Raw genomic sequence first — 14858 nt, forward strand, 5'->3', positions numbered from 1 at the left:
TTGTCTGCAAAGAGTGAAAGTTTGACTTTTTCTTTGCCAGTTTGGATGCCTTTTATTTCTTTGTGTTTTCTAATTGCTGAGGCTAGGACTTCCAATACCATGTTGAATAACAGTGGTGAGAGTAGACATCTCTGTTGTGCTCCTGACCTTAGGGGGAAAGCTCTCAGTTTTTCCCCATTGAGGATGACAGTAGCAGTGGGTCTTTCATATATGGCTTTTATGACCTTTGGGTATGATCCTTCTACCTCTAATTTCTTAAGTTTTTTTTTATTATGAAAGAATGCTGTATTTTGTCAAATGTTTTTTTCTGTGTCTATTAAGAGGATCATGTGGTTCTTGTCCTTTCTTTTGTCAATGTGATACATCAGATTGATTTGTGGATATTGAACCAGTCCTGCATTTCAGGTATAAATCCGACTTGATCATGGTGAATAACTCTTTTAATACATTGTTGAATCCAGTTGGTTAGTATCTTTTTAAGAATTTTTGCATCTATTTTCATCAGGGAAATTGGTCTATAGTCCTCCTTTTTAGTGAGATCTTTGTCTAGTTTTGGTGTTAAGGTAATGCTGGCCTCATAGAATGAGTTTGGAAGTTTTCCTTCCTTTTTTTTTTTTTTTTTGAATAGTTTTGAAAGAATAGGAACTAACTCTTCCTTAAAATGTTTGGTAGAATTCCCCTGGAAAATCATCTGGCCCTGGACTTTTGTTTCTAGGAGTTTTAAAATTATTAATTCATTTTCTTTACTGGTTATGAGTCAGTTCAAAATTTCTATTTCTTCCTGTTTCAGTTTTGGTAGCTTATAGGCTTCTAAGAATTTGTCCATTTCTTCCAGATTGCCCAATTTATTGGCATATAATTGCTCATAATATTATCTTATTATTGTTTATATTTCTGCAGTGTTGGTTGTGATCTCTCCTCTTTTCATTCTTGATTTTATTTATTTGAGTCTTTTCCTGTTTCTTATTGATCATTCTGGCTAGGGATTTATCAATTTTGTTCATTCCTTCAAGGAACCATCTCCTGGTTTCTTTGATCTGTTTTACTGCTGTTGTTGTTGTTGTTTTTTCAGTAGCATTGATTTCCACTTTAATCTTTATTATTTCCTGTCTACTGCTGGTTTGGGGTTTTATTTGCTGTTCTTTTCCCAGCTCACTAGTGTGTAAGGTTAGGTTGTGTATCTGGGACCTTTCTATTGCTATATACTTCTCTCTTGTGACCACCTTTGCTGCATCTCAGAGGTTTTGGGCTGTTGTGTTATCATTTTCATTCCCTTCCTGTACTTTTTAATTTCCTCATTAAGCCATCCATTCCTTAGTAAGATACTCTTTAATCTACAAGTGTTCATTGTCTTTCCAAATTTTTTCTTGTGCTCGATTCCGAGTTTCATAGCATCGTGGTCTAAAAATATGCAAGATAGTTTCTCGATCTTTTTGATTTTTTAGGGCTGATTTGTGACCCAGTATGTGATGTATTCTGAAGAATGTCCCATGTGCACTCAAGAAGTATTCTGCTGCTTTAGAATAAAATGTTATGGATATATCCGTTAAGTCCATTCCATCCAGTGTGCCATTCAAAGTCATTGTTACCTTGTTGATTTTCTTCCTTGATGATCTGTCAATTGCTCTAAGTGGGGTGTTAAGTCCCTTATATTATGGTCTTATTATCAATGAGTTTCTGTATGTTTGTGATTAACTGATTTATATAAATGGGTTTTCCACATTGGGAGCATAAATGTTTACATGTTTTAGATGTTCTTGGTGGATAGTCCCCTTACTGCCCTTCTTCATCTCTTATTACAGTTTTTATTTTAAAATCTAAATTGTTTGATAAGAGTATGGCTACTCTGGCTTTCTTTTGGCTATCATTAGCATGATAGATAGTTCTCCATCTCTTTACTTTCAATCTAAAGGTGTCTTCAGGTCTAAAATGGGTCTTTTGTAGACAGCATATAGACAGATCTTATTTCTTACCCATTCTGTTACCTTATGTCTTTTGATTGGAGTGTTTAGTCCACTGACATTTAGAGCAGTGGTGTTCTCTGGTCCTTTCTAGTCTTTGCTGACTTTGGTCTTTTTGTTCATTTGTTTTGCTTTTCTCCTCACAGAGAGTCCCCCTTAGAATTTATTGCAGCACTGATTTAGTGGCATAAACTCATTTAGTTTTGTTTGTTTGGGAAACTCTTTACTTTTTCTACCATGTTGAATGACAGACTTGGTGGATAAAGAATTCTTGGCTGCATATTTTCCCCATTTAGCATGCTGAATATATCTTGTCACTTTTTTCTTGCCTTCCAAGTTTCTGTGGGTAGGTCTGTTGTGAACCTAATTTGTCTTTCCTTATAGGTTAAGGACCTTTTATCCTTTGCTACTTTCATAATTCTTTCCTTATCTGTGTATTTTAACTATGATATGTCTTGTTGATGGTTAGTTTTTGTTGAATCTAATGGGAATCCTCTGTGCTTCTTGGATTTTGATGTCTATGTTTTTCCCCAGGTTAGAAAAGTTTTCCACTATGATTTGCTCCCATAAACCTTCTACCTTTCGTTCTCTCTTTTCATTTTTTAGGGTTCCTATGATTCAGATATTATTACTTTTTAGTGAGTCACTGAGTGCTATAAATCTTTCTTTAATATATTTTTTTATTTAAAAATTTAAATGTTCATTTATTTTGAGAGAGAGAGACAGAGACAGAGCATGAGCGGGGGTGGGGGGCAGAGAGAAAGGGAGACACAGAATCCGAAGCAGGCTCCAGGCTCCAAGCTGTCAACCCAGAGCCTAACATGGGGCTCAAACTCATGGACTATGAGATCACCACCTGAGCTGAAGTTGGATGCTCAACCAACTGAGCCACCCAGGCGCCCCTATTTTAAAAAAAATTTTTAGGCTCTCAGCATGGATCCACCAGGCCAGTAAAGTCTGTGAGCCCGAGTTTAGGCCTCGGTGAGCCTAAACCCGTAATAAAGCCCTTTGATTTTGCATGCGTGACTCGGTCTCCCTGGCGGTTTCTGGTTTTTGGGGATGATAAAGAAATCTCGGGTATTATATATGGTGCGTTGGCAGGGAATCTTCCCCCCCAGAGCTCCTGGGACCCCGACATGTTGGGCCTAATCGCCGGCTGGTGAGTACACTCATTTTTTTGTCCATTTGTGTCTAAGTCTTGTTTGTCTGTTTGTTTCTTTGTATGTGCAGGCCCTTGTGTGTGGGGCCTAGGCAGGAGGTGGCTGAAACGACCTCCGTGGGGTCCCAAAGGAGCCAGGTGGACGCTCCGTGTCAAAGCTCAGGACCGTGGGTGCCAAGAGACGTCTTGGACCCACTCTGAATTAGGTGAGTGGGGTCTAGGACCCCACCGGGAGGCCGGAGAGCCGGTTCACCTTTCTGAATTGGGTGAGTGGGGTTTAGGACCCCACCGGGAGGCCGGAGAGCCAGCTCACCCGTCTGGAATTAAGTGAGTGGGATCTAGGATCCCACCAGGAGGCCGGAGAGCCGGTTCACCTACAGTAGGTTGGGCGAGTGGGGTCTAGGACCCCACCGGAAGGCTGGAGAGCTGGTTCCCCTGCAGGGGATTTCGCTGGTGGCAGCAGAGAGACTCCATTAGGCACTCATTTTCTTGTCCTTCTGTGTCTGAGTCTTTTTGTTGTCTGGTCTGTTTAGTGCTTCTCTAAGGGGCCTCAAAGGAGCCAGGTGGATGCGCCGTGGAAAAGCTCGGGGCCGTGGGTGCCAGGAGACGTCTTGGACCCACAGAGGAAAGAGACAGTGGGTTGGAGTAGTCCCACGGCACCAAGGGTGGAATTCGGGTCCAAGGTGAGGTCTGAATTCCACAGGCAAGCGTCATTACTTGTTCACATTTGCGGAGATACGAGTGGCAAGTGAGGCATCGGTTGGAGATACAAGTGTAGGTAGGGCACTCACTTGCGTTTGTGTAAGGTTTGAGAGAGGGTTCCAGTCCCACGGCGCTTGCAGGGACCCCAGAGAACGGGAAAAGATTGGGTCCCCTTATCTGTCTGCTAGAAATCCTGCTGGTGGCAGCAGCAGGGTTTCGTTTCTGTTGGAGACTCTTGTGTATACCTCTCTGTGCATCTGTTTGCTGTGCAACTGTTTGTCTAAGTCCTCCGAGGGAGGGAGGCAAAGTGTGAGTCCTCATCGGGATGAAGGCGAAGTGTAATTATCTGTTTGCTGTGCGTCTGGTTAAAAATAATTAGGTTTTGAGGAGTTTGCGGCACCCATGAGAAGTAGATACAGCGTGGCGGCCGAAACAGGGCTCTGAGAAGCCCCGCCACCCCACTGGTCGGGAATCTTCTGGGCCTCTCTCCTGAAGGAATCGTGACCAAGATGTGGTTTAGCGGGCCTGAAAGCTATAGCACCTCCTCCTTTGGCACAGTCGGCGGCGGCTACACCCAGTCCCCGGGGGCTTCAGATCGCCGACACCTTCACAGGCAGAAATCAAGAGCCCGAGCCCAGCACATCGTGCCCTGCACCATATCCCAGCTGCTCTCTGCCACCCTGGTTGACGAAGTGTTCAGAATTGGGAATGTTGAGATTTCACAGGTCACTATTGTGGGTATCATCCGACACGCGGAGAAGGCCCCAACCAACATCGTGTACAAAGTGGATGACATGACGGCTGCGCCCATGGATGTCCGCCAGTGGGTTGACACAGATGATGCCAGCAGTGAAAACACAGTGGTTCCTCCAGAAACGTATGTAAAAGTGGCTGGCCATCTGCGATCTTTTCAGAACAAAAAAAGCCTGGTAGCCTTTAAGATCATGCCTCTGGAGGATAAGAACGAGTTCACCACACATATTCTGGAAGTGGTCAATGCACACAGGATCCTGAGCAAAGCGAGCAGCCAGCCCTTAGCAGGGAGAGCACCAATCGACCATCCAGGAATGAGCGAAGCAGGGAACTTTGGTGGGAATAGCTCCATGCTGGCAAATGGCCGCACTGTGGCTCAAAACCAGGTGCTGAATTTGATTAAGGCTTGTCCAAGACCTGAGGGATTAAACTTTCAGGATCTCAGGAACCAGCTCCAGCACAGGTCTGTAGCCTCGATAAATTAAGCTGTGGATTTTCTAAGCAACGAGGGACACATCTATTCCACTGTGGACGACGATCACTTTAAATCCACAGATGCAGAGTAACCGGGTCTGATTGCGTGTCCGAGGTATTTTCCAGCTGGACCTGTTTTCCTTATCTGTTGTCTGCAACTGGGCATGTTTGGCCTGTTGGCTTCTAGGGAGTAGGTTTCATCTAGAAAAGGGTCTCATTTGGAAAGTTACCGCTCTTCTTTTTTGTTTGTTTGTGTTTTTTTGAAGCTCAATTTGGGGCAGTTGACAATGTAAACCTGGGTGGACTTTCTTTTCAAAAAATTTTTTATGTCTTTATTTTATTTTTTTAAAATGTTTTATTTATTTTTGATACAGAGAGAGACAGAGCATGAGAGGGGGAGGGGCAGAGAGAGAAGGAGACACAGAACCGGAAGCAGGCTCCAGGCTCTGAGCTAGCTGTCAGCACAGAGCCTGACTCGGGGCTCGAACCCACAAATGTGAGATCTGACCTGAGCCGAAGCCGGAGGCTTAACTGACTGAGCCACCCAGGCGCCCCTTTATTTTATTTTGAGAGAGAGACCTAGGGTGAGTGGGGAAGGGCAGAGAGAGAGGGGGTGGGGGGAGACAGAGAATCTGAAGCAGGCTCCAGGCTCTGAGCTATCAGCACAGATCCCGATGTGGGGCTCCAACTCACGGACTGTGAGATCATGACCTTGAGCCGAAGTTGACACTTAACCGACTGAGCCCCCCAGGCGCCCCTATGTGGACTTTCTTAAAGAAGTTACAAACAAGCTGCTTACAGCATCAGGACAAACAGACGTGGAAGAGAGATGCTACCAAGAGAGCAGGGCAGTATTACTTCAGTTATACCTGGAGTGTCTCCTGACGTGTTTCCTGTTGAAAGAAGAAGAGCAGGGCCTGCAGCCGGGAGCTAGTCGAGAAACCCACTGACCTCTGCCTGCTTCTGTTCTCCCTGCCATGGTCACGTGGCGGCGTTTTCAGAATTGCACTTTCCTTCACCTTGACGTGGCCGCTGCCGAAAGTGTGTTGTTATAAACACGAAGTTGCGGAGTGGTGGCCTCGTGAGGGCAGGAGAGAGAAAGCGATGTTCTTTCGATTTCATACAAAATAAGTACCTCCACAGGTCTAATAAAATAGTTCTATTGCAGAATTTGTGAAAAAAAAAATAATTAGGTTTTGCTAAAGGATCCCAAAGGCAAATGAGATCTTTTATTGCCACTTTGGTTAAATAAATAGAGTTTTCAGATTTGTAACAGTTTGTAATCCTATTTAGGATGTGCTTTGTAATTTCCTAAAGTTTTAACAAATTTCCCAGTATTCAAATGGTAGAGAAGTCTTTTGACCAATTAGGCCCTTTCAGGATGCCAAGTTACTTAAAAGCACTGTAGTATAGGTTATATTGTATGGGTGAATGCTGCAACTGCTCAAATATACGTGCAGCCCCTAAAGTTTTAATGTTTGGGTAAGATCATTACTTAACACCTTTAGTAATCAAAATGTTAAGTGTCACTAAATTTCTTTGTCAAAGTGCATCATAATGAACTCTTGTCAGATCTTTAGCAATGTCCATTTCTGAGATTCTGTCACAGAACGTGTTTCTTCTTCAAGGAGAGTTGTAAAGAGGAGTTTTGGGACAAATGCAGTATTTAACATCTTTTAGGTTAGTACTAAAATGGGTAGAAACTTCTAGAGCTAAACACTGCATTCAAACTGAACAAAAATTAAAAACATGGGACCAAGTGAATTGATAAAAATTATAGTTTTGTGACTCTTGTTGGAAATATTGTTGGTCCTTTAATATTCACTTAGAGCATTTATCTTTTCTCTCTACTTAAACCGTCTGAAATTTAGAAACTCAGTGAATATTTCTTTCATGGCCATTACAGTCGTTTGCATAAGTTCAATAAGAATCTGTTCACTTTCTAGTAGAACACCATTTGGAAATACTGGTTGTTTGACCCAGGCTTTGACTGGAATGTCCTATTCGAGAGTCAGGCATAGGCTCAGATATGACCTGACAGCTTTGAGGAACTAAGATTGACTTTATGGAACATGGAGCCATAAAACCTCGTGGAAATGTTGGCTGGATACCTTGCTCACAGAGTTCCCAGCAGCCTCTCCAGGTGAGTAAAGAAGGTCACTTCCTGGCGGGTGTAGGAACCTCGGCACCTGTTGGGAGCCTTGGGAAGAGGAGTCTGCCCAATTTAACAGGTATTACAGGCCTATCTGATGGAATGTACTTGGCTTGGCTTCTGGCCCAGAGTGGCTACTAAAAGTTCAACCTGGAGATTCCTTATAAAAGGGCCCAGCAAAGCAAGCCTTATAAAGTCCTCATGAACAATCTTTATTCTTGCTGAGCTTATGTAAATAATTAGGCCAGGGTTGTTAAGAATGGACTCGTTCCACCAATGCTTTAGTTTCAATTTGGCTATTTCTGTTAACGGAGGTTTTTTTTTTTAGAGAGAAAAACTATGTTTCAGCAATGCACTACTGTAAATGTTATTCTAGTTCTGAGTGTCTTTGAATATTTGTTGTTAAATCTCAGGCTTGTTAGTCTGTGAGAATGATTTTTTAAGATGGGGGTCAGCCCCTATTAACGTTTCAGGTATCTCTCTAAAGTTAAGTGAACTGACTCAGAAGAACCCTTAACTTGGTGAGGTGATCCAGATCCAGTCGATCAGCTTGAACTGATCCTCAAAAAGACTCTGACTCCAGGGATCTCCAGCCCTGCTCTAGCCACACCCCGGAAGCTGGCTGGTCTAGCACGGCAGAAGCCTGAGGAATCATCGGTCCAGTAAAATAAACTGTCCTGCCTCTTTGCCATCGGACTGGCAAATGTTGCCCCAGAAAGTTGGGGAAACAGCAAAAGTTCCTGATAGGATGCTCTGTTGGTATTAATTGCCTCTGATCTGGGCATGGGATTTCAACACGGCAGAAGGTAAGGGGAGCCTACGCCTCTACTGCCAGCCTCTAATGGGGGGTCCTCAGGTGGCCACTAGATGGCCCACCAATTTGGCTAAGGTTAGTAATGTAAAAAGAATCATAAAGACGTATTGCACTTATACGCCCAAGGATCCTGAAGAAATTGGCTGTCATTCTTACTTTTGTAAACCAGACAGTGCCAGATATTAGAAACCCTAAAAGAGACTCTTACCAAATTAACCATGGAGACTGGCGGAAATTGGGTAAACTCTCCTTCCCTATGCCCTTTACAGGGTAAGAAATTCCCCTTACACCAAGGAGGGCTATGCCAGGCTTTAGGGGTACAATGGTAACTCAGCTTACCCAGGATTGGGTCAGTTACAAGACAGAAGGGGGAATGTAAGGACACAGGTTTGAGAAAATAGAAGGGTACACATTGCCCAAGGCAAAAGGGACCACCCTTGTAATACCCTTAACATTCCTAAGGGCAGGCCTAGAAATAGAAGCTATAGGTAATCAGTTATTGCTAAAGGCTAGTTACACCCTATGTGAGGGTCCTGGGTCTACTCTGTGATTGGTTAACACTCTAAATGTTGTAATTGGATAAACCTGCTGTCAATAATCAGGATCACTGTACCTATGTCACAATTTCCTGTAACTCCCCCTTCCTAAACTCATAAAAGCCCTGCCCCACCTTTGTTCGGGGCTCTCAGCATGGATCCACCACGCCGGTAAAGTCTGTGAGCCCGAGTTTAGGCCCCGGTGAGCCTAAACCCGTAATAAAGCCCTTTGCTTTTGCATGTGTGACCAAAAAAAAAAATTTTTTTTTAAGTTTACTTAATTTTGAGAGAGAAGAGAGACAGAACACTAGTGGGAGAGGGGCAGATGGAAAGAGAGAGACATAGAATCTGAAGCAGGCTTCCGGCCTTGAGAAGCCTGACACAATGCTCAAATTCCTGAACTGGGAGATTGTGACCTGAGCTGAAGTCAGACGCTGAACCAACTGAGACACCCTGGCGCCTCTGAGTACTCTAATTCATATATCATGCTCTTTTGCTTTTGTCTCCCTCTTTTTTCTGCTTCATTATTCTCCATAGTTTTGTCTTCTATACCATTGATTCGCTGCTTTGCTTCATTCATCCTTGTTGCCATGGCATCAATATGAGATTGCATCTATGTTATAGTGTTTTAAATTTCGTCCTGACTAGATTTTACTTCTTTTATCTCCACAGAGAAGGATCCTATGCTTTTTCTACCCCAGCTAGTATCCTCATTATTGTGATTTTACATTCTAGTTCAGACATCTTGCTTTTATCTGTGTTATCTGTGGTTGTCATTTCTTCCTGTTCTTCCTTTTGGGGTGAATTCCTTCATTTTGTCATTTTGGAAAAAGAAAAAGAATTAATAAAAAAAAAAGAAAATTAAAAGGATTAAAAACAACACAAAAAAATCAAATAAAGGAAGCTAGATCCTAGGTATGTTTTGGTGTGGATGTTGAAAGAAACTTGATTGAACAGAGATAAATGGGAAAGGAAAGAAAAGAAAAAACCTTAAAAATTAAGAAAATAGAAACAATAAAATAGAATAGAATGAATTGGAGAAGGTAAAACAGAATAAAAAATAAGCTTCCCCTAAAATATATAGTAAATAAATTTTAAATAATTTTATTTTATTAAAAAATTTTAATGTCTATTTAATTTAGAGAGACAGAGAAATGGAGCATGAGCAAGGGAAGGGCAGAGAGAGTAGGAGACACAGAATCTGAAGCAGGCTCCAGGCTCTGAGTTGTCAGTACAGAGCCCAATGCGGGGCTCGAACTCACAAACTGCAAGATCATGATCTGAGCCTAAGTCGGCTGCTTAACTGACTGAGCTTCCCAGGCTCCCCTAAGTAATCTTATATAAGAAACAGAAAATAAAAATAATTTTTTTCTATTTCTGTATACATGACTATAAAAAGAAAAAAAAGAAGAGAAAATAAAGGAAAACACAAAACCAACAAAACAAAAAGAAGACATAGATGGACCAGAGAACAGAATGAAATTACATCCAGTTTCCCCTAGAAGTCAAACACTTTATAGTCTGTACACTAAGCAGGCGGAGAGACTTTTGGTCACCCTCTAGGGCCTGGCTGGTGTAGTTGGATGGGGCTTGGTGTAACAGCTTTCTTCTCCACTAGGTGTCGCTGCTTAGCTTACTGGGGTGGGTTGGTGTGGTGAGTGTGCAGCACATGCGTGCGCATCATAGTAGAGGTGAAAATGGGGTCACCGGACTTCCCAGTCTCTAGATTCAGAACTGTGTGCTCCACCACATCGAGAATCAAGCACCCATTGTCTCTGGCTTCTATCCACTCCCTGTGTCTACACTGTCCATGTCCAAGCCATCAGCCTGCTAGGCAACATCTCCCTCCCTAATTTTATCTCAAATGGGGCTGTGTTTCCAAACCCCTCTTTTGGGGGGCCCTGCAGCTTGGAACTGTTCCAGCCCTCTAGGCAAGGGTCTTGTGGAGCAATGGCCAGATGCTGGCTTGCCCCTTGGGAACGTTCCTGTGATCACTCTGCTGTAGAGACTCAGAGGTTATGACTGGATGCTGGGTTGCCCGAGAATAATTTCCTGTGACCTCATAGCGGCAGCATTTCAGGAATTATGGTAAATCACAACACACAACCTGCGTCCGGTTTTACTGTACCTTGGTTTGTTCCAATACCAGCATTTGTGTTCTTCCGGGTCTGCTAGGATCTTTGCCTGTAAGTTGTACAACTTCTACTAAATGTCTTCCTAGCAGGGTAGCAGGGGAACTGCTTCTCTCCATGTGCCCTGGGGACCCCTGCCCCTCAAATCTCACTGCCAGATCATGGGGATTCATCCTGCCCACCAGAGTACTGCCAGGTATTGGGCTGCAGAATTTCCAATGCTGTTCTGCCCTGTTTATAGAGTCCAAATGATGTTGAAACCGTCTCCTTTCCTCTATCTCTCTTTCTTGCTCAGGCAATTGTGGTGTTTCTACCTTTTCTCTTTTCCTCCAGCTACTTTTGGGGGGAGTGTTTTACCTTTAAACTCCCCCTTTTCTGTGTCCTCTCTCCACAAATACCATTCCCTACCCTTTGTGGCTTCTCTCTCCCCCAGTTCACCTCTCCATGCCATGTACCTACAGAGTTCTCTGGCTCAAGTTATGCAGATTGTTGTGTTAATCCTCAGATCAATTTTCTAGGTGTAAAAAATGATTTGATGCTGATTTAGCTGCATGTTAGGGAGGAGACAAGAAGAGAAATTCCATGCTGCCCTGACATCTTAGCCTCTCCCTGATCTGGGAGGTTCTTAAGTATACACCTTAGGTTAATTCCTCACATGGAGACACTCTACACAACAGAATGACCAAAACACAAAAGCAAAAAACAACCACAAAAGAAAACTCCACAAACTCCGGGGAAGGAAAGAGTCTGATTTCTATAGTTATCACATAAGATCAAATGACTAGTTTTCAAAAAAAAAATCACAAGGCATATGAAGAAACAGGAAAGTACGACCCATTGAAAGGAAAAAAAAAATCAATCTTTGAGAAAGAACAGATGGCAAACTACTAGACAAAGACGTTAAAGCAATAGTCTTACAGATGTTCAAGTTGAAGTTAACAGATGGAGACTTGGAGCTTCCAATGCATGACTCTACATAAAAACAACAAAAACATAAATTAAAATGTAAAAATATGACAATGAAATAAGTAAACAGGGCACACCCTTGCTTATAGAGTGCTTTATTTTATTTTATTTTTGAGAGAGAGAGAGATAGACAGACAGACAGACCACAAACAGGAGGGGCAGAGACAGAGGGAGACACAGAATCCCAACAGGCTCCAGGCTCTGAGCTCTCAGCACAGAGCCTGACACAGTGCTTAAATTCATGAACCTAGGAGTTCATGACCTGAGCTGAAGTCAGGTGCTTATCTTACTCAGCCACACAGGCATCCCTATCTTTGCTTCTATAAAAGCATCAATGAAAAAATAAATAAATAATCAGAAATTGATCACAGTGGCTCTGGGAAAGCTCTGGACTATCACAAGGAAATAGAAGAACTCTGTGGAACACAAAAATCAAAGATGGATGCATAGAAAAGCACGGGAGCATTTTTTCTCTGTCACCCCATACTTCAGTCTGGAGCAGCTCAGCATTAAGGAAAATGCCTCTTGAAGGATTTCGCCTGCAGGGTGAAAGAGAACATGAGGACTCCAGCAATCTTGTTCACTTGATAATCTGCATCTTTTGCTACCAAGAACCCCCACATCTTGACAATTGCTGAACCCAGCTGAAAAAGATGCCCGGAGTCCCTGCCACTTCATCTCCTTCTCAGCACTGGAACTCTCACTGTGGCGAGACCTGCCCCCAGGGTCCAAGTCTCTGCTGTGCTCCAATTTCTGAGATTAGGACATCACAGAACCGCACCATCTACAAGGGCTAGAGATGCAGCTGCACTGTGCTACACCCCTTGCTCTAGAAGTGGAGGTTTGACCTACAAATACTAGGGCCTTGCAGCTGCTATTCTACACCCCTCCCTCTGAATCTTGAATGGGAGCATTGACCTATAAAGGTGCTCTGTGCACCACCCCACGCACCCTAAATTGGGGCTTTGACTCACCATCACTGTGGCTATGTTGCTACTGTGCTGTGTCCTGCTTACTGGGTCTTGAGTCACAGCTTTGACTCACCATCACTGAGCCCATAGTGCTAATGTATCCCACCTATGGGACCTAAAGTGAGGCTTTGGACCCCCATCACTGAGGTATGGCACTCTAGGCCATGTCCTCTGAGCCCCAGGCACTGCCATACCCTGTTAGTCCTGGGCCCCTGCCACTGCTGTGTCCTGCTCCCTCCCTAGAGCTTGAGTCACTACTGTAAGCCACACAGTATCTGGTTCTGTGGGTAATCTGCCCATGCCCAGAATTCAGATCCTGGTTCCATTGCCACAGACATAGTACCTGTGTCCCAGGCCCCCACTTCTCTCTTGGTTCTGTACATCTCTAAGACTGAGGCCCTAGTTCTACAGCACTCTGAGTGCCAGCACACCAGACCTGGTACTGAGAGGAATCCTCTTGACTACAATTTCTCGCCACAGGCAAGAAGAGGGGAGGACCCTAGCAGCCTTCTACTGAGGACCTCAACAGCCCCAGTTTCCACTGCCATCACAGACAGGTGACAGCTTTGCCAACCAAGGACCCCACTTGGTTTTTGTAGATGTTGATCTCAGCTGATGGAGCTGCACACAGACTAAACCATTGCACCTTTCCCAGAATTGGAAAGGCTGCATCCACTTAGATTGTGTTCTTGTACCCCCTCCTCATGAAAGTTTTTCCCACTGAGGCCAGTCTGAAAGGGCTGGAAAACATGACCAGTTCTGCAATGCATATACATGAACACAAAGCCCCAAAACACTAAAAACCAGGAAGTAGGACACTACCAAAGGAACACAATCATTTTCCAGCATCCAATCCCAAAGAGATGGATATCTGTGAGTTACCTGAAAAGGAATTCAAAATACTTATTTTAAGGAAGCCCAGCAAGATTGAAGATATTAACACAGAAACTTTACAGGCCTTGAAAGTGGGTTTGATATATTGTAAGTGCTCAAAGTAAAAGTTGCTAAACAAGAATATTTTTCCCAGGGAAACTGTCCTTCAGAAATGAAGAAATGATGAAATTTCCCAAACAAAATTCAAGGGTGTTGATCTCCACTAGACCTGCCTTACAAGAAATGCTAAATGCATTTCTTCAAACACAAAGGAAAAGACACTAATTAATGACATGATAAAAAAAATTTGAATTCAATGGTAAAGGTAAATATATACTCAAAGTTACAATACTCTCGTACTGTATGGTGGAGTGTTAAGTCATTTTAACTCTACTACAAAGTTTTAAAGACAAAACTGTTAAAAATAACTATAGCTATAATACTTAGTTAATGAGTACACCATAGCAAACCATGTAAATTGTTACATCAACAACATAAAATGTGGGTGGAGGAGTAAATGTGTAGAGGTTTTTTATGCAACTGAAGTTAAGTTGATATCAGCTTAAGACAGAATGTGAGGACTGCAGGATGGAGTATAAAATACTCATGGTAACCACAGAGCAGAAACCTATAGTAGATACCAAAAGAGACAAAGAGAAAAGAACCGAAAGATCATACTACAGAACATCATCAATTCACAATGGAAGATAGAAAGGGAGGAAGAAAGCAAAAAAGGAACTACAGAAAACAACATTGATTCTAAGTGTGAAAGGGTTCAATTCTCCATTCAAAAGATATAGAGTGACTAAGTAGATTAACAAAAACCTGCTGCCTACAAGTGACTCACTTTAGTTTTAAGGACACTCATAGGGGTGCCTGGGTGGTTCAGTTGGTTAAGCATCCGACTTTGGCTCAGGTCATGATCTCACCACTTGTGGGTTCAAGCTCCGTGTTGTGTCAGGCTCTGTGCTGACAGCTCAGAACCTGGAGACTGCTTTGATTCTGTCTTCCTCTCTCTCTGCTCCTCCCCCACTCACACTCTATCTCTCTCTCAAAGATGAATAAATGTTTAAAAAAAAGAAAAAATGAATAAATGTTAAAAAAGTAAAAAAAAATAATTACATTCATAGACTCAGAGTGAAGGGGTAGATAAAGTGTTCCATGCAAATGGAGAGCAAATGAGTGCAGGAATAACTAAGATCACACAAAGGGTGTAAACAAAGAAGGGCCATTATATAAGGACAAGGGGGTCAATTCATCAGGAGGAGATAATAGTTGTAAATATGTATGCACCCAACATCAGATCACTTACATATAGTAAGCAATCATGAACAGACCTGAAGCTAAAAATAGACAGCAATGCAA

General features: G+C 42.9%; 1 pseudogene; it reads left to right on the plus strand.

The window, feature by feature from the left end:
- Positions 1 to 4253: 4253 nt before the first annotated feature.
- LOC115295438 lies at positions 4254 to 5146 on the plus strand (annotated as a pseudogene).
- The last annotated feature ends 9712 nt before the right edge of the window (positions 5147 to 14858 follow it).

Source organism: Suricata suricatta, chromosome 7 (assembly GCF_006229205.1).
Source record: "Suricata suricatta isolate VVHF042 chromosome 7, meerkat_22Aug2017_6uvM2_HiC, whole genome shotgun sequence".
Classification (NCBI taxonomy): domain Eukaryota; kingdom Metazoa; phylum Chordata; class Mammalia; order Carnivora; family Herpestidae; genus Suricata; species Suricata suricatta.